This window comes from Balaenoptera physalus (genome assembly GCF_965194825.1).
Source record: "Balaenoptera physalus genome assembly, chromosome: 18".
In the NCBI taxonomy this organism is placed as follows: Eukaryota; Metazoa; Chordata; class Mammalia; order Artiodactyla; family Balaenopteridae; genus Balaenoptera; species Balaenoptera physalus.
Genome location: NC_138899.1, coordinates 3,311,030 through 3,334,676, shown reverse-complemented (window position 1 = coordinate 3,334,676; position 23,647 = coordinate 3,311,030). Strand labels below are relative to the sequence as shown.

At 43.6% G+C, this 23,647-nt stretch overlaps 1 long non-coding RNA gene across 1 annotated transcript; it reads right to left on the bottom strand.

Moving 5' to 3' along the window:
- Positions 1-368: 368 nt before the first annotated feature.
- LOC309647729 lies at positions 369-19,855 on the bottom strand. Its single transcript, XR_014256268.1, has 2 exons — positions 16,348-19,855; positions 369-11,767 (listed from the first exon to the last, which is right to left on the bottom strand). It is a non-coding gene; the product is annotated as an uncharacterized lncRNA (long non-coding RNA).
- Between the last annotated feature and the right edge of the window lie 3,792 nt (positions 19,856-23,647).

Genomic DNA, 23,647 nt, shown 5'->3' with positions numbered 1-23,647 from the left:
TTTTAGCTTTAGACAGCCAAGTCATTTCAAGAAACGATATATGATATAAAATAAAAGTGTGGCATTTCTAATAACAGAGAAGTGACTAAATCATACATATTTTAGCAATAAAACAATTTAGATATTTATGATTCAAAGCAACTCTTTTGTTTTATTTTTAATAGAGCAATAAGGAGTGCATTGGACTAAGACCACTCTTTCTGAATTTCACATCTGATGAACAATGGTACATCGTGCAGTAGTCCCCCTCCAGCCTTGGTTCTGCTTTCTGCAGCATCAGTTACCTGCAGCCAATCGCAGTCGAAAAATATTAAATGGGAAATTCCAGAAATGAATAATTCGTAAGTTTTTTCTTTTTAAAGAACTCCTTTATTTATTTATTTATTTATGGCTGTGTTGGGTCTTCGTTTCTGTGCGAGGGCTTTCTCTAGTTACGGCAAGCGGGGGCCACTCTTCATCGCGGTGCACGGGCCTCTCACTGTCGCGGCCTCTGTTGTTGCGGAGCACAGGCTCCAGACGCGCAGGCTCAGTAGTTGTGGCTCACGGGCCCAGTTGCTCCGCGGCATGTGGGATCTTCCCAGACCAGGGCTCGAACCCGTGTCCCCTGCATTGGCAGGCGGATTCTCAACCACCGCGCCACCAGGGAAGCCCAATTCGTACGTTTTAAACTGCACATGGTTCTGAGTAGCGTGATGAAATCCGGCTCCGTCCCACCGGGGATGTGGATCTTCCCTTTGCCCAGCGTGTCCCTCCCATTCGTCACTCAGAAGCCCCTTGGTTATCAGATCTACTACTGAGGTATCACGGTGCTTGAGTTCACGTGACTCTTATTTAGTTAATAATGGCCCCAAAGCACAGCGACGCTGGCAACTCAGGCCAAGGAGAAGTCATAAAGTGTTTCCTTTAAGTGAAAAGGTCAAAGTTCTCAATTTCATAAGGAAAGGGAAAAAAATCAGTATGCTGAGATAGCTAAGATCTACAGGAAGAATGAACCTTTTAGCCATGAAATTGGGAAGAAGAAATTCATACTAGCTTTGCTGTCTCACCTCAAACTGCAGTAGTTACGGCCACAGTGCATGATGAGTGTTTAGCTAAGATGGAAAAGGTGTGAAATTTGTGCAATAAGTTATTTTGGGAAAGAGAGAGAGAGAGACCACATTCATGTAACTTTTATTACAATATGTTGTTATAATTGTTCCATTTTATTATTAGTGATTGTTGTTAATGTCTTCTTGTGTCTCATTTATAAATTAAACTTTATCATAGGTATGTATGTAGAGGAAAAGACACAGTATATATAGGGTTCGGTGCCATCTGTGGTTTCTGGCATCCATTGGGGGCCTTGGAAAATATCACCTGTGGATAAGGAGGGAGCACTGTATGTGCTCCTGCCCCTTAACTGTGGATTCCTCACATGACAAGAAAATAACACGTAGAATAAGTTTAACTGTCTTGGTTAGAGGTTCTCAACTAGGGGGTGATTTTGCCCTGGGGGGACATTGGACAATGTCTGGAGACATTTTTGGTTGTCATGGATGCGGAAGGATGCTCCTGGCCTCACGTGGGTAGAAGCTAGGGATGCTGGGAGACATCCTCCAGTGAACAGGAGCCCCCCCTGCCGCCCCCGTACAACAGAGAATGATCCAGCCCAAGACATCAGTAGTCCTGAGCTTGAGGAATCCTGGCCTAGATGAACTGTTTCGCAGTCAAATAATTTATAGAAGAATCCAAGTATTTCAACTTTGAAACTTTCAAACTGCAATTAAAAGACCAACCTACCAGGAACTTTGTTTCCAGTCCTTTTCTACCAGAGGAAACAGGAAGTATCCTAGAAACCAAAACTTCTCCCTCAAAGATGTGGTACCAACCTGCAAAAGCCAAAACCCCTCTCTGTTTATTTTAAGCCCAAAAGAAATAAGTTTATTAAAGAAAATTAAGTAGCTCAAAAAACTGTCATGAGGGCTGCTTTAAGAGGGTAACCCTGAGCTCCCATAAGGGCTGCAACCATATCGCAGAACAGGTCTGACAGAGACTCTCACTTCTGCTGCTGCAGCCAGCAGAGCTGGTGCCAGAGATGCAGCCTCTGTCAGCATCTCTGGGGACAGAGGGCCATGCAGGGGCCTTTCGCTCTGTTTGCAAACTTTACAATCAATATCTGGGGCAGGTGCCTCTTATGGAGGACCCGTGGGGATGCCTAGGTACACTGCTTCAAGGGTGGCTGCAGAAGAAAAATATCTAGTCTCAGAAGACGGGGCTCATGACCTGGAACCCTCCAAAGCCAGTGGAGTTCGGCAGAGATGACTTGAGCCTCAAATGGCAATTACGCTTCACACCTGGTGTTGGGACCAGAATTGCCATTTGTTTTTGGAAATAATAGGGCCAGCAACATTAAATGCCAATATTTCAGGGTTGGAGGAGAGGTAAGGTATTACCTCTTCTGACTGCATGCCCTCTCCACCCACCCCCACTTCCATCTAGTTTATGTCTCTTATTTTTTTCTTTCCCTCCTCAGCTGTCAGCCAGCATTTATCTACTGAATACATGCTTTGCTCTAGGTGCTGTCCTAGAAGACACTGCTGCGAGCAAAACAGGAAAAACCCATGCATTTACGTTCTGACTTAAGGAGAGCAATAAACAAAATAAGCGAGTAAACCTAGTAACGATCCCTGGCTTTCCAAACTCGGGAACTGCACGTATACAGGTAAATATTTCAGTAAATCTCTTGTTATCCAAATTCTTATTACTTGCCATCTGAAATTCAGGCACCAAATAAATTCCAATAATGCCTTATCTCCTGCTGTTCAAACTCAGCACCCCAACTAGGAATCAAATAGCCCTGAAGTGACGGGACTGTTTCTGTAACTTGTCAGATGGTGATAAATGCCAGCGAGAAAAATGAAACCGGGAGAGTGGTAATGACAGTCTCGGGGGGGAGGAATTGCAATTTTAAATAGTCACCTCTATGACAAGGTGATATTTGGGAGAATTTCCAAGCAGAGAGAGAAGCAAGTGCAAAAGCGTTGGGGAAAAGGAACCTATTGCTGGGTTTAGGGAACTGCAAGGAAGCTCGTGAGGTTTGAAGGACTCCAGGGAGGTAGAAATACAGGGGCCTGATCATGAAGGGCTTTGCCCACCAGACCATAGTAGGGACTCTAGTTTCAGAGAGGAATGGAGATCCACTGGAGGGTTTTGAGCAGGGAATGACCATGTGCTGACATACTGCAAAGGGATTGCGGTGTTGAGCATGATCTGTAGGAGGGTTAGAATGGACACTGGGAGGCCGGTGAGGAGGCTATGGCAGGCAGAGACCTTCTGGAGATGTGATGGAGGCTTAGACCAGGGGTCACAGTGGAGGTGATGAGGTCAGATTCTGGATATACTGTGAAGGCAAAGCCCAATTAATTTCTGATGGCTTGGATGTGCAGTGTGCAAAAAAAGGAGAGGTCAAAGATGAGGAGCTAGAAGGATGGTGTTCTGAGATGGGAGATACCACAGGGAAGGAAGGGCGTGTGTGTGTGTGTATGGGTGTGTGTGTGTTTGTATGTGTGAGTGTGTGTTGGGAGCAGTGGTTCTGTCTTGGACACCTTAAATTCAAGATGCCTCTCTGGCATCCAAGTAGAAATATTGAGTGGAATGTGAGTCTGGGGGTTAGGGGAGGGGTCTGGACCAAACAGGCATTTGGAAGTTCTCAAGGGTATGGTTGGTATTGAAAGATGTACACTTAGTTGAAGTCATGGAGTTAATTCATGTAAAGAAGGGAAAAGGGACCGCGGACAGAATCCTGGGACACTCCCATGTTAGGGAGTTGGATTGATGTGGAATAACCAGCAAAGGAGACTCAGAAGGAACGACCTGGGAAGTAGGAGCGCAACCAGAAGGTCTTTTTTCATGGGTAGAGTAATTGAGTGTGTCAACCAATGCTGGAAACGGAAAGAGGTGGAGACTGTAGATTGTTCACTGTGAGCAGCAGCATGGAAACCATCAGCAAACCTTCAGGAGTCGGGGAGGAAGGGCCCTGCTGAAGACAGTTCAAGAGCGAATGGAAGGAGCATGGGAGACAACAGTACAGAACATACAGGAAGAAGAGAAGTGGGGAGGTAGCCAGAGCAGTAGCCAGAGGAAGTAATTGCATGCTTGGATGGTAGTGAGGATGGTCCAGGGGAGAAGGACAAATAATGATGTAGGAAAAAGGGTTTCTAATTAGTCAGAGGAAGACCCTAGGGAGCAGGCCGATTTTCTGCTCTTAATAGGTCACTTCCCACCTGTGACTAAGGACTTACGCATCTTAAAAAGTCCCAAAGTCCCTTCCCCATGGTACAAGCATCTTTCCGGCTCTGGTTTGACCTGCTGTGAAGTAACCTCTGAAGTGGGAGGTCTGGTTCATTTCCTGGATTCTCAAATTGCAAGTCTACTCTGCATCCACGACCAAAAGCATGATGGAACCACCATGTCACTGATTCAGTATTGTCTTAAAATTATCCATAACATCCCTTTACCCAACACCCACTCTCACGGCTTCTCCTCATATCATTTCTCTAGACCCTCACTCTCTCTGTGCCATTCCCACCATGGATGGTTTCAAGCTACCAACGTGACTTCCCTCAATAAAGAATTGAGACAAGGTGTGCACAATTAGCTTTTGTGAGCTGGTAAAAGCCAGCTCCAGCCCACCCCTGGAATAAAGAATACTTATTGTGAATGTCTTAGGTCTTATGTCTTCGGTCAGGTTCTTGCAGAATCGACCAGGAATTGGACGCATGTAATTTATTAAGGGTGTGCCCCCATGGGACACCAGGAAGGGAGCGAGTGCAAGACAGGGATGGGTAAGAAGGTGAGCAGGGACGTGATTGCAGAAAGATGGCTGCTTCAGCCTGAGCCAAGAGGGACTGTGGAGTCTGGAGTCTGAAATATCCCTCCAGGTTGTCCCGGCTTTCACCCCATAAAACCAGTGCTCTATGGATGTCACCTACTTGTGTTTGGTGGTGGCAGTCTGTGAACTATCCTCCAGCTCAAGATATAGAGGAAAGAGTGACTCTCTTCACTAGCAGTTTGGGAGATGGAAGGAGTAGGGATTTTATTGCAAAATTTAACTCTGTGATGGGCTTTAAAGGGTCCATAGAGGCTCACCTAGAAGACAGAACTTTGACCAAGGGAATTTGAGAGAAAGCATAGCCAATAACTTGTCCAGAAGAGTGTAGCTCCAACCCTGGCTGCACATCGGAATCACCCAAAGCCCTAAAATGCAGGTCCTGCCTGGACCCCGCCACCCAAACCTGGGATATGATTATTTCAGACAACGGTAATCTTTAACAGATAAATCAGTGTGGTCAAGGTTGAGAATTAGTACAATAAAACTCTCAAGCAACTCACATTGTTTTTTGAGTTCTCAAATAGTTCAGTGTTGCTGGAGCATACAGTGCTCTGTTTGTGTGTGTGTAACAAAGTACCTTCAGTAACAGTGTTGTGTATGTTACATTCTGTTGCATTTTGTGAACAAATAATTTTTGGCAAAGCTACACAAACACACACATATATAGATTTTTGTCAAATAATTTTTGGCAATGCTGACATATAATAATAAACATTAAACATGTATATAGCTTTGCCAAAAATTATTTGCCAAAAAAGAATACGTATATTAATGAAAATTATTTGCCAAAAATTAATATATATGGAATAAAACTATTTCAAATCCAACTCAATTTTTGCCTTCTTTCAAAAAAGCTCTTCTTCTCTTATTCAGTGCTCATTAAACATCTCTTCTCATAAATCTGGTCATATTTATAGTCGGTTAAGTGCTTGACTATCTACTAAACTGTATTATTCTCTAATTACTGCTCGCCCATAAATCTTCTCATCCAGGTTTTAAGTTCTTCCAGAGAAGTACGATGCTGGCATATTTCCTTGTATCCTGCACAAGACAACCCCAACTGAGGCTCCACAGCTGAGCCCCAACTGAGAGGTTCTTTCTTCCAGGGCTCAGTGAGGGGGCTGGCAGGTTGTAGATCTACCTAAGATCTACATAAGCTTCCATGGTCACCCACCATTCACATCTTAATTCAGCATATCATTGTCATATAACTCAACGTTATAGAAAAATAGGACAGCAATGTAATGGTTGGGACTCTCCATCTTAAAGTAATTCAGAAGTTGGGTGAAGTTAGAGGTCTCAGTTGCTTTTATATAACAGGTATAAAACCCTGCTTATAGATCCGGCCAATATTAAAGGCGGGGCTATGGCTATGGTTTTGTCAATCTCACGCTCTGGTAACTTCACACTGACCTTGACTGTGATCTGCTGGGGGACCCATGTCCTAAGACTGCACTTACGTCACGCTCAGTTAAGTGGAGTATGGGCAAATACTTGGATAAGATAAAATGATCAACTATGAAAATAATAAAAACAGTCAATACAGTTACCTCTTGGTAATGTTTTCAGAAAGTTTCACTTGTTCTTAGCAGAAGAAAATGATCAGGGCTTTATCAACTATGCCACACACTGACATAATTTGGAAGAAAAATGTGTAGGTGCTGAGGCCACCTGCTGGAAGCAATCAGACAAGCAAGGTGAGATGACGTTATCGTGTAGATGGGGGTCATGACGGGGTCCCCCATGATTCCCACCACTTCCCAGCTCCAGAGCCCTGCGCTCTGAAGAGCTAACATGTGCCTCGATGGTTTTGAGTGTGACTCACTAGGAGATCTCCCTGAAGGAACAGGCAGACAGCACAGCTCCCCTTGATGAGGTAAATATTGTGTTGAGAGAATTGTTAACTTTGGAATGAGCCCCACTGTAGGGCATGTTTAACCACCAGCCCAAATTGCACACATCTCTCTAGTTAAGCAAACCTCCCTTTCCCTGCAACACGGCCTGTGGAGAACAAAACAAGGAAAAAAGAGACCAGATTATATATTAGAGAAAAGCTCTGGACCATCTTCAGGATAGAGTGTGGGAAATTCTCCCACATTAGTATCACATGTATTCCTGGAATTTTACCAAATATTTAATTAATAACTACAACCATTACTTGACAACTTAGGGTGTGCCAGGGCGGTGCTTTACAAATGTCTTACATTTTACTTGCATCTCACAAGCACCGCAAATATGGAAACCCTGAGGGACCAAGTGCACCCTCCTCCAGGAAGCCCCCTCTGACTGCAGAACTGGAGTAAGGCGCCCTTCGTGGCAGCTGCTATGGCCCTTATAGCCTTCCCAGCACTCTGGAATTTTCAAGTTCTCCTTATACTTTCTTTTTTTTTTTTGGCTGCACCATTCAGCATGCGGGATCTTAGTTCCCCAACCAGGGATCAAACTAGGGCCGCCTTCAGTGGAAGCGTGGAATCCTAACCACTGGACCACCAGGGAAGTCCCAACTTTGATACAGCCTAAGACCTCATCTTCTGCCCCAGCCCTTATCTGTACAGGCATTACTATGGGATTATAGGGTGGGAAGACCCTGATACTCAAAGGTAAACCAAGACTGATAATACTTATTTAGCAAATGACTCGAGTACACAGTTTGAAACAAAGGAAAAAACTGTAAACAGAATAAAATGCATATTTGAAAAGTGATTCCCTTCTCCAAATAAACCCAAACTGTTATGTAAAACTCAAGTTTTCAGAGATGAAAATTCAAAACAATTTTTATTTTCCACTTTGGTTCAGGACAAAGGAATTGATTTCTTCTCCTTTCTCCAAACCCTTACCCCAATCTTTTTTTTTTTTTTTTTATCTTCAGTAAATCTGTATTTATTTCCACTTTGTAGAAATTAAGTTTGGATGAGCAAATCCTCAGACTGTGATAAAGCTGCCTCGCGAATTTCACAAGCATTAATTTTGTTTCTGTAATGAATTACCCAATTGGAAGCTGAAAATTGGCCAGCTGTCTTCTACTTTGCCTGGGAGCCAGATAAAGAGTGTTTGGGTTTCCTCCTTTTCTTCGTGGGATTTGGGGGCTTGGGAGAGAGGAGTCCTGACACGGGGCCTGCCATCCCACAGGCAAATCCTCCATCCACAGCTGGGCCCCTTAATCCTCCACTGTAGAATTTTCTCCCAGTGTAGAAGCTTTGTCTTATGGGATTATCTCCGGAGAAAATGAAAACAGACATATAGCCCTGCAAATTAGCCTTGAATCAGGAGTGTATTAAGATAATTGTGCTTTAGCCAGGCTTCTCTGTCCCGCTCTCACTCTGCAGGGATCATTATTTCCATTTGGACTACTGTTTGAAAGTGCCCATTACTGATACCTAAAGTGAATTAGACAGAATACCTCCAGAGAAAATAATATGCCACCGCTGGTCACTAGTCACAACAGTCATATGGGCTATTATTTTGAGCACTGCTTGGGGTGAGGCTCAGTCATTCCGGCCTTTGGAAAGAAGGTTAAATTCCCATGCCCAGGGCTGTATTTTGCACTTTTCAAACCTCTTGCAGAAATCAGATTCTATAGTTTATGAAGAATTCTCCATTTATTTGTAAATTTATGGGGAAAAATCAACAGTCCTGGTGAAAGAAAAAAACATAGGAATGTGCATTGAATGTTAGCTATGTATGGGCACCTTCAAGTTCAGAAATAGAGTGTAGGTTTTATTTCAATGTCTGTATGTTTGAAAGGACCCAACTCTGCCTGCCTCTCAGAGAAGTTGGTCAGTTTGACACATTCCTCTTCCCATTGTCTGTAATAAACCATTTTTAATCTAAAAGCAGCTGGATAAACCTTTCTTCGGCTCACTTAGTCACGTCCTCCCTCACCGTCATCTCTGAATTAAAAGTTCTGGTCACAGAGAGCAAAGGGCAATACTAGTGGTTAAGGATGGCTAAGGACAGAAACTCTGCCAGTGGCCAGGTCTCCAGGTGGGGGGTCTCTGTCCCACATCTGCAAAGTATCAGGTCACCACTCAGGCCCTCAGAAAACGTAACTGATTGTGTTCAAATGGGCCTAGATGCCAAACTTACATCTGCTGTTTTTACCAGTTGTATAACCTTAGACAACATGTCTGTCTTTTCTGAGGCTCAGTTTCCTCATCTGTGAAATGAGGTCAATACTTATTCCTGTCTCCCAGTGTGTAGTGAAGGTGCAATGACTCACGTCCAGCTCTTAATTCTGTGCTTTGTACCTCAGAGACTCTCAGGAAATGATGACATCAGACATTTGGATGGACCCCATATAAAACGTACAGGTTTTATCCTTGATGCATTGAAAGAAATACATATAAATCTTCCTCCAAACTAGCTATTCTTCAGAGAACCAGCTGCGATAAGTGAAGCAGCAGCTGTGGAGAAAGGCCCTGCATGGGGAAGGCCACCTGGGGGGGATTGTCACCACCACAAGAAAGGATTTTTCCAGCACACACCAGAAAACAGGAAATGTACCAGGTCAGGGGCCCCAGACGATTCAGAACCTGACTTCCACTGAAACCCTGATAGACCTTTGAAATCAAGGTCACCTATCTTCTGAAGGTCTCTGCTGTGTCCATTACCATGTGACACTTGAAGAAAAGTTAACTGGGAAAGCTAAGAGACCAGAACTTGAGCTGTCTGTTCTCTTGTCAACATTAAATAGTTTTAAAGCTAAGCAGCTCCAATTAGTATTCGGATTTTTAGAGTAGCAAGTATCCAAGTCCTAGACGTAAAGGCAGAAGTTCAGACCCACAGAAGAGATAAGAGCAGAAGCATTGACAGTGCACTGGGTATTCCTAGGACTGGAATAGTTCTTGGTTGGCGTGAATCCAGGCAAAGGCAGCCCGGCCTCGGAGAGTCTGTGTCAGGATATGCTTGGTTCTGCTGCAGTAACGAACAGCCCAGGAGTCTCGAAAGCTTAACAGCCGTCAGTTTATTTCTCAATCTGCGCGCCCACACCCATCATCTAGGGGGTCTCCTCTTATAAAGCATACTCCGTATTCTGCAACTGAGGCCGAGAAAGCAGCGACGCTGCTTGTGAAGGCGACGGAAGGAAAGGTGTGCTTTTCTGGTGAGGGATGGTCAGCCTGACAAGGGCACAGCTCACCACTCACTGGCCGCCTCTGTCACATGGCCCTCGCTCCACAGTGAGAACCGGCAAGGATGATGCTTCCAGGTAGCCAGAAGTGGAAGGGCTAGGAAGATTGGCAAACAGCACAGATGAGGCTGCATATCTTGCTTTATTACGTGTACGCTAGCCCCAGAGCCAGTGCCACAGGCAGTGGGTGAGGCGGAAGCACGGGCAGAGACCGTGGCAGGAGAACTGAATGTCTTTGCCAGTTTGGGGTTAAGACTTGAGCAACTGTAGTTCGGTGAAGGCTGAGCAGTGATGCTTATGGACCGTCCGCCAGACACCTCCAGGGAGTACACCCTCAGGACACTTCACGACACCTTCCTGCCCCCTGGGCTGTGTCACCAAGAACCAACTACAGAAAAGCGATCATTTGATTGGGGGAGGTTGGGTCATGGAAGTCATTAGGTTGTGAAATTACAACATCAAACTATCACGTATATTATTAAATTGCAAAATTGTTGTGTTACACAACACAATGTGTATTTTTGTGTGTCAATGAACCCTAGTACAGAGATTCTCAAAGCCTGGTCCCCAAAGAGCAGTATCAGGGCTATTTAGGAACTTCTTATAATTGGAGTTCCTAGGACCCAAACACAGGTAACTGAGTCAGGAGCTCAGAGGGGCTGCCCGAGCCACCTGCCAGGTACCAAGCCCTCCAAGGGATTCTGGTGTGATGTTCTCAAGTGTGGGAACCACTGCCTTAGGACACATTATTTTAGAATGAACAGAGATTTTAAGTGTTTAGCTAGTGGTACAGTAGTTCTGAATCCTGGATGCAATTAGAAATATCTGCAGAGCATGTAAGAAGTACATCTGCCTGGGTCTCACTCCCAGAGATCTTAATTCAGTGTGTCTGGGATGGGACTCCTGCATCATGCGCGTAAGAATACTTCCCAGGTGATTCCAATGCACAGTGTAGGTTGAAAATCACCTATACACAATCCCTCACTTTCCTGACACAGAGGAGGAGGCCTGGGAGGCTGAACAGCCCGAGCCCACAGCCCGTTGGGTCCTACACGAGCATTTAGCGAGCACTGTGTGCTGGATGATCATATAATATCAAATCATCAATGCATAGTTTCAAGATTCATAATCTGGTTTTGACCCGGATGAGTCACTGTTATTGCTTCTACCCTTAATTCACATTCACTTTGCTTTCACAATGATCCCGGATTTTTTTAATATACAAATTTGTTCATCCAGCAAGATGACAAATGGTTGACGTAATAATGATGCAAGCAACGGACATGCAGGTCATCATTTTCCCATTACATTTAATCAGGGTTCCTTCCTGTGTGCCATGTGCAAGTCAGTAATCACGGCATCAATATTATATTCCAAGTACAGAGATTCTACGGTCTTTTAAAATCAGAGAATGGACCTGATTCTGAAACAGATGGTTCAACCCTAAATGTCATGTTCTCAAGTTTTCTGAGACAATTGGATTTTACAAGAAGGACTGGACAACGTTTTCTTTGCTCCCAATAATCGGCTGTGGCCAGGGGTGTGGGACTTGGAGGCGACTGCATCCCTGGGCGCCTCTAGGTGTCCGCACTTTTCCTGCCCCCTCCACCTCCCGCCTGCCTGGAATTCACAGCGTCTGCCGGCAGCTCCACCCCCTGGTGCTCCTTCAGTTGCTCTGCACCGATGCTGAAGGCAGTGCACAAGGCATCTGCACAAGGCAGATGGCAAGGGAAGGCAGTGTTTCTCAGCCACTGTGTCTGTTTTTCCACCTCAACACAAAAGAAAGCGTTCACAGATTGTATTTCTTCTTTCCGACATTTACAGTTTAAGGATAATGGCTGTGCAGGGTAGGAAGCTGACTCAACACCTCCGGAAGACAAAAGCACAATTGGAGCGGGATTGTTGGAGGACGCTTGCGATCAATATTTGCAAACCTGTGCTGAAGCGGTATTGTGACGTGATGCACCTCCCTTCCAAGTTGCAGAAGCCCTCTGTGCTGGGAAACTGGGCTTTCCTCATTCCTCAGGCCATCACACCGGACGCTGGCCCTGTAACCTGATCTTTGCTCCATTGTCACGCACTGGGTAACCATCAGCTATCTGAAACTGGCTAGAGGTTACCATAGCAATGCCACCCAAACTGCCCTGAGGATGGAGGCTCTTGGACTGGGAAGTGTTGTCATTTCAACCCCTGACTTTCACGGTTTGGAACCTGACTCTAAACCCACGTATCAGAATACAAGACGTTTCAGAAAGGCCTGGAGCTCCTGGTGTTAAGTTTCCAGACAGGACTCAGAGGCCTCCTATAGAAATCAGCTCATTACAGAGGTCAGAAAAACCACTTCCTGCAGCAGTTACAATCTGCAAAACAGGGGTCTGACCTCCGCTTGAAAGCACGGGCTCGAGGAGTTTGGGAACAGAAAACAGAGGACGGGTCGGGCCCGATGGGGCCATGCTGCGGCCAGGGCCCCTGTGAAGACAGCTCGGTGGTTGACAGGACTGCTCGGGTGAAAACGAGGCTCGGGTCTCCCTCACCCCCGCCAGGCGGCTTCACTGTTCTAAGGGATGCTGGCGCTCATCTTTGACTCTCCCGCGTCATTTACAAGCCACTCCCCTTCCTTTATCTCTTGTTCCTGACTTTCCAATATTTTGTCTTCCTCCCTCGACTGTTAGCAGAATCTTCAGCTTCGAGCTTTCACTGAGGCCTCTTGCATCTTTATGAAATGTTTACTAAGCGCCGCACGTCCTGGGGCATGGTGGAGAGCAGGGAGGCGTGGCGCCTCTCAGGGTCACACTTGCTCTGGATTTACGTCTGTGGGAGCTAATTCCTCCACGTGCGCTTCCCTTGCTTGGAACGACACCCACCCTGCAGGGCTTGCAAGGATGAAATGAGATAATGAATTTGATGTGTGACCAGAGCGCAGACTCTGGCCAGAGCTCTTCTGAGAGTCGAGCTTACAAGATCCAACAGGCGAGGACAGGCCATGTGGCCGTCCCTCTTCGGCCTGGGCAAGAGAGCTCCCTGTCCTGACCCTTCACCTTTACAGTTCCCGCTCTGGTCCTCCTCTGGCATTGTCCTTCCAGAGGGCAAGATGCCGAATGGGCCAAGGGTCGCTGCCCCGGGAGCCATGCTTTCTTTTCTAGTTCACACCCTGCACACCCCAGAGCCAGAAATCCCAAGAAAACAGTCTCGAGGTCACGTCCAAGGCCTGTAACACATTCTCATCCATCTTCCTGAGGGGACACGCGGCCCCAGGTAGCTACCACTGTTTGTGGGGAGTGGATGGAAGCTGGACTTGCGGCCTGGGCACCCACCTGCACACCCAAGGCAGGTGAGGGAGGGGCCGGGTGATGGAGTCCTGTCCTGGTTCTAGCTCAGCCCAATTCAAACCTGACCTTTCTGGTCATTACTTAGACATGCGTGCCAAGGTAGGCAGACAGAATATGCCTTATTTCACTGTTTGCCAGCTTGATTCGTAACGTTGTGATATTTACACAAACAGTGTGAAGGCTCCACTTGCACTGTTGACTTGGCCTCCACAAATGGCAGTGGCGGGCTGCACACACACACACACACACACACACAACACGCGTGTCACAAGGATGTGAAGCACCTACACGGACACCGAGAAACTACTCTGTGCAGCCATCACTTTGCCTTGTTTATTTTTGTCCTTTTTCAAAGGGATTTTTAAAAAATTGTGTAGTGATGGACCAGGTAGCATTGGAATGGACATGTGATACACACAATAATAAGAAAATTGGAAAAGAGGTCAAAAGGGAGGGAAAAGAGCTAAAATTTGTTTCTGGTAAAAAAAAAACAAACCAAAAAACCCTCCTTCTTCCCTTCTTTCTTCCTAACCAGTTCGCTCGAATTTCTAATCCCAAGGAAAATCCGACAGTAATGCAAAGAACTAAATATCCGGGGCTTAACAAGGAGACCATAAAAGCAGCCTAGCGAATGTTCCATTCTATATTAGAACGCATTTGAATCGTTTTTCACCCTGACCTGAGATTGTCTGTCTGCGATCCGGATCCACTGGGCTGAGCTGAATTAAGTTGTGCCAGTGATGGATTTTACAGGAAAAGCAGGTGGTTGCCTAGGGCAGCAAAATGTTTTAGTGACTCTATTACGGGTGGGTCTGTAAGCTGTGAGGGGGTAGGTGGGCTTGTGGCTCTTTTCTCCCCATCTTGCCTACGGCAGCAGATTCCCCCCCCCCCACCACCCTAGGGTGTAACAGGCAGAACATTTGAATATATTTACATCACTAATTGAAACAGGCGGCGGGCAGGAGGAGAGGAGAGCATTTGTTTACTATTTCCTGTGCTTCTGATGAGAATTTAACTTTCTCTCTCCATCCCCGTGCAGCTCCTGTGACGTTTCCTGGCTGGGAGAGATGCTGACAGAGCCAGGCTTTAATGAAGGTCACATCATCAGCACGGGGGGGTGGGGATGCCAACCCTGGCAGACCAGAGCGACAGCTGGCACCCCTGCCCGCTCCCCTTTTCTTCCCGCGCCTCACTGGAGAGCGTCTACATTGTCGTAACAATACGATAGACCTCCTGAAGCCGGTCCAAATCTGCACCTGGTTCCCCCAGCTGACAACACCATCTGTGCAGGTTGTCACCGCAGCTCAGGTTGTCAGACCCCAAGGAAGCCTCGGTGGGACAGAACCCGTTCTCAGAGCAGATCTCACTCTTTTGCAGGGCTCCGTCACTTTGTGATGGAGATTATTCACGTGTCTGGTAGAACTGGAGTCCGTGAAATGCAAGTCCACTCCACTGCAACATAAAGTGCCATACAGGGAACAGGACGACCCAGTATGGGCTCTGGTCGGAGGCTGGTTCTGAGTTACGTGCACTGTACTACGTAAAATTATCACTCAGAAGTTCAAGTGCGTCACTGTCACCATGAGCCAGCATGGGGCAGGCAAACAAGCTGTCCAGAGGAAATAAGGAGGCTTGACCATTTGCTGAAAAGTGACACTTTTAGGAAATACCAAGGAAGGGTATTTTCAATTAGCCAAGATCCTTGGAACAGTCACTGGAGTCGATTAAAGGCCACAAGAGGAATCTTCTGAATGAGGCTCCCCTGGGGACATTCACCGTGAGCCCATGCTGTGTACACAAAGGGGCCAGTACAGCCAGTGCAGGGGACCCCCTTTTATCATCACAGGCAGGGCACAGGCAGAGAGAATGGTTTTTACCCGAGGGGGCTATGGTCAGTAGGAACTGGGGGAGAAACGAGGAGGCTGGAACAACAAAGGTACATTTCCTTCTGGATGCCTCTTATTGGGAAAAACATTCCATAATACTTTGGAAGTAAGTTTGGCATCCTTTCAAACCCGATCCTTCCCAAGTCAGCACAAGATTTTTCCTCTTTCTTTCCAAAGTAATGTTAGGTTTTTTTCTGATTTGTGATGTATTTGTTTGTTTGTTTTTTAAAGTACTTCCCAATTAACAAATGTTCTCTACACACAGAGCCCAAGGGATCTATTCTTATGTCAATATGTCCACATAATTCACCATTAATGGGAACTAAACATGCACATCGATGGAAGAAAGGAACCCTGCATAACCTAATGACTAAGCTTCATTAATGCAAAATTATGGCTGATTTTTTCTGAGAAAATGCATTTAAGCCTAAGGCTTCAGGATAAATCTGCCAGCAAACGATGGACACAAATTTAGCCCAAAGGCATTTGAAAGATAATCGAGGCAGGACTGCAGTGACTGCCTTGAAGCCCAAGGTCCAAGGCTTCCGGGGGAACCTTTGGGACCTTGAGTCAATAGCAAATTGTTCTGCAGGCAGGTCTCCCTACAGAGAAGGGTGATGAGGACCTCGAAGACCAGAGTGGACGCCCAACAAAATGCTTAATTTTGCTGCAATAAAAAAGTAACTCAGTCCACAATATAAAGTGGCAATTTCCGTGCCATGACAAGATAAAGACGTTATCTTTATACCTCTGTAAAATATGCCCTTTATGCATCCTGGTTTATGGTCATTATTAAAATCCTGGGAAGCTCCTGTGAAAAGGAGGAAAATCAAATTTGGACTTGATTTATTTCTGTGTGCATGAAAAGGTAAGGTCAGTACATGGCAAAGAGCAAAAATGGCACATTTGGGGTGGTTTTGCCATCATTCGAGGTTGCTCATTACTACATACCTCTTGTGGCACTCTGAGTGGCATTTCCTAAGACAACTGTTAAAAGCTGTTACCAGATGATGAGGAAAATTGGGTTTTTAGCTTTGACAGGAAAAATGTCTATGCCTCTTTGGAGAGTGAAGGACAATGTAATCAAATCCTCCCAGGAAAAAGCAAATCATGGTGCTTGAAGCTTTAACACACCTGTTGAATTTAGGGCCATGCAAAGTTGGCCTTGATGGTGAGCCAACTCATGGACCAAAAGCCCAGACAAAGATATTGATGTGAGCCACTTGCTTCACTGCACTCCTTCTCTTCTGTCTCTCCTTTTTTTTTTTTTTTTTTCAATTCCAGTTGCAGTGATTCTATTCTTGGAATTCAAAACATAAAAAGTCACACTCTTGTCCATGGAATTTTTATCCTCTATAGGCTTCCTTTGCCCCTAGGAAGAAGAAAAAGAAACAAGAAGCAAACCAGACAATTCATTCTCTCGTGTATTTTAACTTGTATAAACCTCGGTAATTCACAAGGAATAAAGAAAACACATGCAAAATCATTTCTCAAGATGTCGATAATTTTACTGCCAAAAGTCTTTCTTTCATGTGAGTTTTTACCCATGCTCAGTATCTCCATAGGGATGTGCTGCCTTCTCCAAATAGTTTGATTCTGAAGATTGTCATACCAATTGTCTGGTCTTGTTATGTGGGAGATCTTTGAGAAGATCTCAAAATGAAATTCCTGAAAATGGCTTTGAGGGGAAGCTCACCAGGGGAGTAAGGGTCCTGAGCTGCAGCCTTGCATTCTGACCCTAATATTTACTAGTGTTTGTGTTAACCTTTGCAGAATCACTTTTATCCACAACTAAAATGAAGGAGGGAAGGATGGGGATCGGCAGGGTCACTGTTTTTTCCAAAGTGTGTTCATTGGTACACACGTTCTGGAAGATCACTTATGAAAAAAAGATTCTCGTTTCTTAAATTAGGAAATACTGTTTACTGTATTTTCTTAATGACTTTCAGTGATTCCTTTTCTGTTGAAAAATCCGAGATACCTTCAGTTAAAAATTAGTTTAATATTAACTCATTTTTTTCCATCTCTTAGTTGCTGAAAAGCCTTTAACAAAATTCAATACCATACCTATTCATGATTATAAATACTCAAGAAAATAGAAAGATGTTTTCTTAATAAGGATATACATACCATTCACACACAAACAGATAGATAGATACGTAGATAGATGGGGATATAGTCCCAAATCCACCATGCTATTTAATGGAGGAAATTCTAGAGATTCTAGAAACATTTCCCCTAGATTAGGAACAAAGCAAGATGCCCCACTATGTCCACTACTTCTCAGCATTGTACTAGCAGTATTAACCAATTCAGTCATACAAGATACATCAATTAGAGGCATGAGAATGGGTAAATAAAGAGTACAATTTTCTCTGTTTACAGGTGTTGTGTTACTATTCTTTTAAAACCCCAAAGAATCCATGCTAAAACTAACTCAAATAATAAAAGAATTCAGTGATATAGTAGGATATAAATCAACACACCAAACATCAATAGCTTTCATATGTACAAATAATAAGCAGTTAGAGAAAGTTCCATTTATGATAGTAAAAATTGTAATACTTAGAAATAAATGTAACAAGAAGTGTGCAAAACTTATACCAGGAAAATTTGAAAGTGTTCAAAGTTGCAAAAGTTAACTTGACCAACTGGAAGGTCAGTCCTATGTTTTGGATAGAAAGACTCAACATTATGTACATTCTCTCTAGGTTGATTTATAAGATCAATGCAGTATCAATAAAAATACCAACAAGTCATTTTATAGTATTAGACGACTTGATAAAATTCATACGGAATAACTAACATTCAAATACACCTATGAAAACACTGAGAAACAAAAAGGGTTGGTCTTGCTCTATCAGATATTAAAGCATACTATATGTCTCCTATAACTAAAACAATGTGGTACTGGCGTGGAATAGACAAATAGACCAGTGGAAGAAATATATAAAATATAGAATTAGATCCAAGTACATATGGGAATTTAGTATATTACAAACATGGCTTCTCAAATCACTGGAGAAAAGATGGACTTATTAATAAATAGACCTAGAACAAATGAGGGTAGCCATTTGGAAAAAGATAAAAATTAGATCTACATTTCACACTATACTTAAGAATATACTCCAAATTGATTAGGGAACTAAATGTAAAAAAAAGACACGAGTACTAGAAGATGAATGGGTAAATTCTCTTTAAACTTGGTGTAGAGAAAAACTTTCTAACTATGGCTCAAAATTCAGATGAAAAGATTAATAAATTTGACTACACAAAATACACAAAAAGTTATATGTCAAAAACCCACCATAAGCAAAAGACAATTGAAAACTGGGAGAAAATATTCCAAACAAATAACTCAAAGAGATGATATCCCTAATAAACAAAAATCTGTTAAATATTGAAAGACCAAGGGCAAAATATGATAAATGTGAAAAAGGCATGAACAGACCTCTCTCTCTGACTCTTTCTCTCTCTCTTTTTTTCCTTCTCTTTTTTAATCTAGCTAGAGGTTTACCAATAATATTTGTTTTTTCAAAAAGCCAGCTTTTGTTTCATTGATGATTTTCTTGATTGTATTATTAATTTCCATTCTTTCTTTTAACTTAAGTCTACTATTGTATTGACTTTCCATTCTTTTTATTTTATTGATTTCCATTCTTTCTTTTTCCTTATTTCTATTCTGGCTTTGATTTGATCTTCTTTTGATCTTCTTAAGGTGGAAATTTAGGGCATTGATTCTGAACCTTTCTTCTCATGTAACCGTTTAAAGCCAAAAAATTCCTTCTAAAATTGCTTTAGCTGCATCTCACATATTTTGATATGTTGTGGTTTCCAATTTTTTCTCGTCCCCTTAATTTTAATGTATTTTGTATTTATATCAGCTTTAGAAATACAGTACAAGTATCTTAATTGCATGGGTATCTCCCATGTACCGGTACATCCAGCCTCTCTTGTTATTAACACCTATGATAATATGGTGCACTTGCTACAATTAATAAATTGATAATGAGTCTCAATAATTAACTAAACCCATAGTTTATTCAGGTTTCCTCAGTTTCACCTAATGTCTTTTTCTGTTCTGGAATCCAATGCATGATCCCATATTGCGTTTAGCTGCCATGTCTCCCTCGGCTGCTCTTGGCTGTGACGGTTTCTCAGACTTCCCTTGGATTTGATGACTGTGATAGTTTTGAGAACTACTGGTCAGGTATTTTGTAGAATAACTCTGCAGAGAACGTGTCTGATGTTTTTCTCATGATTATACTGGGGTTATGGGTTTTTAGGAGAACTACTCCAGAGATGAAGTGCATTTTCATCACAGTGTAGAATGGCTCCACACCATCAACAGGACTTATCACTGGTGATGTTGAACTTGACCACTTGGTTCAGGTAGCACTGGGTCTCTCCACTGCACAGTGGGAGTAATGCTCCCAGTCCGGAAGGTGAAGACTCTACATAAATTATTTGGGATTCTTCTGCGTGGGAGAGTTGTCTAGTCTCCCCAGTTTATTTATTTAGACATTTATCATTTATTTATACCAGCATGGACTAACTGATATCTATTCTATATTTGGTATATAATAATAATACTTTATATATTATATTTTTTCATATTATCTTGCCAACATGTAAGTATATTAGTAGAATATACATCTCCATATATTAGTAGAGTACATCTCCAGAAGTGGAACTGTTGAATCAAAGATTACGTACACTTCAAATTTTGATAAAGGATCAAACTGCCCTCCTGAAAGGTTATTCACATGTATGCTCTCCCCAGTAAAGTAGGAAAATGACTGTTTCATGACACCTTTGCTAACACTGTGTGCTACAATCTGTACTGAACTTTACCAAAAAGAATCTCACCATGATTTTATCACGTTTGCTATTTTTTAATGAGCTCTAACTTACCAACATGCGTTTGTGCGCTTCCTCTCTCAACCAATTTTCCTCAAAGCCAGACTCATTCTGGGGTCAAGACAAATGGATAAATTCTCTTTAAATTGGTGTAGAAAATAACTTGCAGATCTCGTGGGCATGAGGTTGGATCTGGCCCCCGGGGTTGCTATTTACTGTGAACACGTGGACTTTGTTGAACTTTTCTGGAATCTGAGACCACAGCTGTCACCTTCCATGACTTCCACGTTTGACGTCCATTGCTTTTGACAGACTAATCTCCTATTTTTCCCCTCCCTCCCTCCTTCCCTCCCTTTCTTCCTTCCTTCTCTCTCCCTTTCTTTCTCTCCCTCCTTCCTTTCTTTCTTCCTTCCTCCCTCCCTCCCTTCCTTCCTTCTTTCTCCCTTTCTTTCTCTCTCCCCTTTGCATCTTTCTTTCTTCCGTTCTTTCCCTCTCCCCTCCCTCCTTTCTTTCCTTCCTTCCTTCCTTTCTTCCTTCCTTTTCATCAATGGTGAAATTTACTTATTTCTATTTTGCCTCTTATTTTGAAGTTATTTCTTACAGGAGGAAGGCCAGCTTCCTTTCACCATGGTAAAAGCAGAAATCCTTGCCAACCTTGAACTGATGGGCATATACCTTGCTTGGAAGGATTTCCATGGGAGAAGTTTCTGACATTTTCTCTTTAACTTCACCCTGGCACATCTGGGTTACTTGAATCTCGATGCAGTCATCTGCTGTAGTAGATTCTTCCCCCCGATCATTAGATCACTCTCTAATATGAGGAGCATGTTTTCTATGCCTTCAAATAACTGAAGATAAAAGCATTCGACTGCACTTAATCACATCAGAGCCTTTCGACTTGCTGCTAATAGCTTCCTCTCAGGTGGCTATCAGTACATTAATCACCACCTTTTTTTTTTTTTACAGTTATCCGCTACTTTACATTTCATCCAATTTTACTATCAGTCAGATCATGGCATCCTGCTGTTCCATGAGCATTAAAAAGGCTCTGTCACATGCTTTGATGAGACCCAGATACACCATGTCCATGTCATCCCACTAGCTGCCAGACTAGTAAGAGCATCAGAAAGAAAATGAGGTATGACTTGCCGGAAGCAAGCCCATGCTGATTCCTTGAAATCATTCCTTCTTTATCCAAAGGGCTAATAAATCTATCGTCTGATAATTCACTCTACAATTTTACCAGGAATGGTCATCACATGTGTCTATTTGAAGCTTCCGGTACCCATGGCTTTGCCCTTTTACTTCATTGCAATTCTTCAAAGGGAGCTGAAATGGGCTTTGTAATCACACATTTATGTTCTGCACACCTTGCAGTAAAAGTCCTCTGGACCTGGAGACTCCATCCCTGTCACAGGGCCAGCCCTCTCTTACCCTCCCCTCAGCTGTCGGGGATGCAGCTCCTGTTTCCTCCCCAAGCTTCACTGGAAAGATCCATCTTGCTAACAGAGAAGGTTGGAAAAACCAACTAGGGTAGAAGGAGTTTTGTCTTCTATCATCTGTTAACATCGAACCCAAACCTAGGGCTCCTGCAGGCCTTGAGAGCACTTCCTGTGAGCTTTCTAACCAAGCTCCTCTGGCTGTTAGTCCTTTGGCAAATCGTTTCTCCTCTGGCCGCTCCATCCCACCCTTTTTAAAATGAGGGTAACCAGAGTACTACCTGATAGGGCTCCTCATGGAGGTTAGAAGAAAATCACCTGAAGCCAGCAAATACATGTTAGTATTTACAAATACACATGAAGCCCTGAAGGGGTAAATACAGAATCCGGAATGGGAACAGCTTTCTCATGGGCTACGACCTGAATTCTGTCCCAACCTGGCTGCTGATACCTAGGCACAGACAGAAGTGACTATTTTTATATTCTGTGTCGGTCTTGGGGCTCTCTGCAGAAACACGTAACGATGATTGTAAACTTGTTGAAATTGCTTAAATGTTAAGCACGTAATTACTGGTTTTCTAAAGACCTTTACAAGCAAGAGTAGCCATCCAAATATTGGCAAACCTGGATAGTTGTGCCATTTCTAATGGTGAGGTATGTTCAACGTCATACTCAGAGCACGCTTATAAAGGCCCACAAAGGAATAGCTATGGCACATTTTAAAAATATACTACACATAGCTAAAAATCAACACAGGTTTGTTCATTCACAGTTACTGCTGGATCATGGTCAGAGAATATGGCGGAGGAGAAGGTGATTTCGACCAAGAGTTAGGAGACCTGGGGTCAAGTCTTGCTGGTTGCCTTCCAGAGAATAACTGTAAAGTGACCGGTGCTGGTTCTCTAGGTCTTCAAGTCAAGAGGGCCGAGTAGACGCTCTCCTTTACCAGGTACAACCAGGGACCCTGGATCATGTCCAGTAGGCCTAAAAAATTCCAAGAGATCCCTGATTTTCCCTAATACTGCCATAATAAAAGCCTATGAGAGCTGGCATGAGAAAATATAATTTCTACAAAATACTTGATTTGGAAAAACAGTAGGAAAACACGTAATGGACCCAGTCCTAGAAGCTCCAGAGTGGGTAATACCCTTGGACTACAGGACCCTGGACATCTATATCTAATTCAAGAATAACAAACAGAGGTCCAATGATGGGACGTCTGTGTGGAGACGTGGGGAGGGGGCTAGGGGGAGATACATGAGCCAATCTGAAGCACTGCTTTTATGATCTGAGCTAACATTTTTTTCCAGCTTAATGTTCTTATGATTTGACCCACGAGTGTAGACCGGTACAGTGAAGCTGTTAACTGTTTGGAATCTTTAGTCCAACAGATCCTGGTTCGTGTGTCTGGAAGTGAACTCCGTCCCTTCCAGATCTCTTTTAGTGTCAAGATTCTATTTTCCAATCTGAAGCTATGATTGCCCAGAAGGGGCAAATCACACCTTCCATGTGATTGAAAGAACATAGAGATCCTTGACCCCAGATCCAGACCCCAGCCAGAAACTGACTTTGTGTGTAAAGGGCTTATATCATTTAGAAACTTCAGACCTTAGAGTCTGCCTTAAGTGTACTATTTCCCAAAGTTCATGGCCCCAAACCCCAATCACGTAGGCTCCTGTATGTGAAAAAGTGTTCTGGGGCTTCCCTGGTGGCACAGCCGTTGAGAATCTGCCTGCCAATGCATGGGACACGGGTTCGAGCCCTGGTCTGGGAGCATCCCACATGCCGCGGAGCAACTGGGCCCGTGAGCCACAACTACTGAGCCTGCGCGTCTGGAGCCTGTGCTCCGCAACAAGAGAGGCCGCGATAGTGAGAGGCCCGCGCACCGCGATGAAGAGTGGCCCCCACTTGCCGCAACTAGAGGAAGCCCTTGCACAGAAACGAAGACCCAACACAGCCAAAACTAAACAAACAAACAAATAAACAAACAAATAAATAAATAAGCTCATTTAAAAAAAAAGTGTTCTGTGTCTGTCTGGGTTCAGAGAGTCTGCCCATCAGTTTCTAAAGATATATATATATATATATATATATATATATATATATATATATATATAAATAAAATGTATAATATA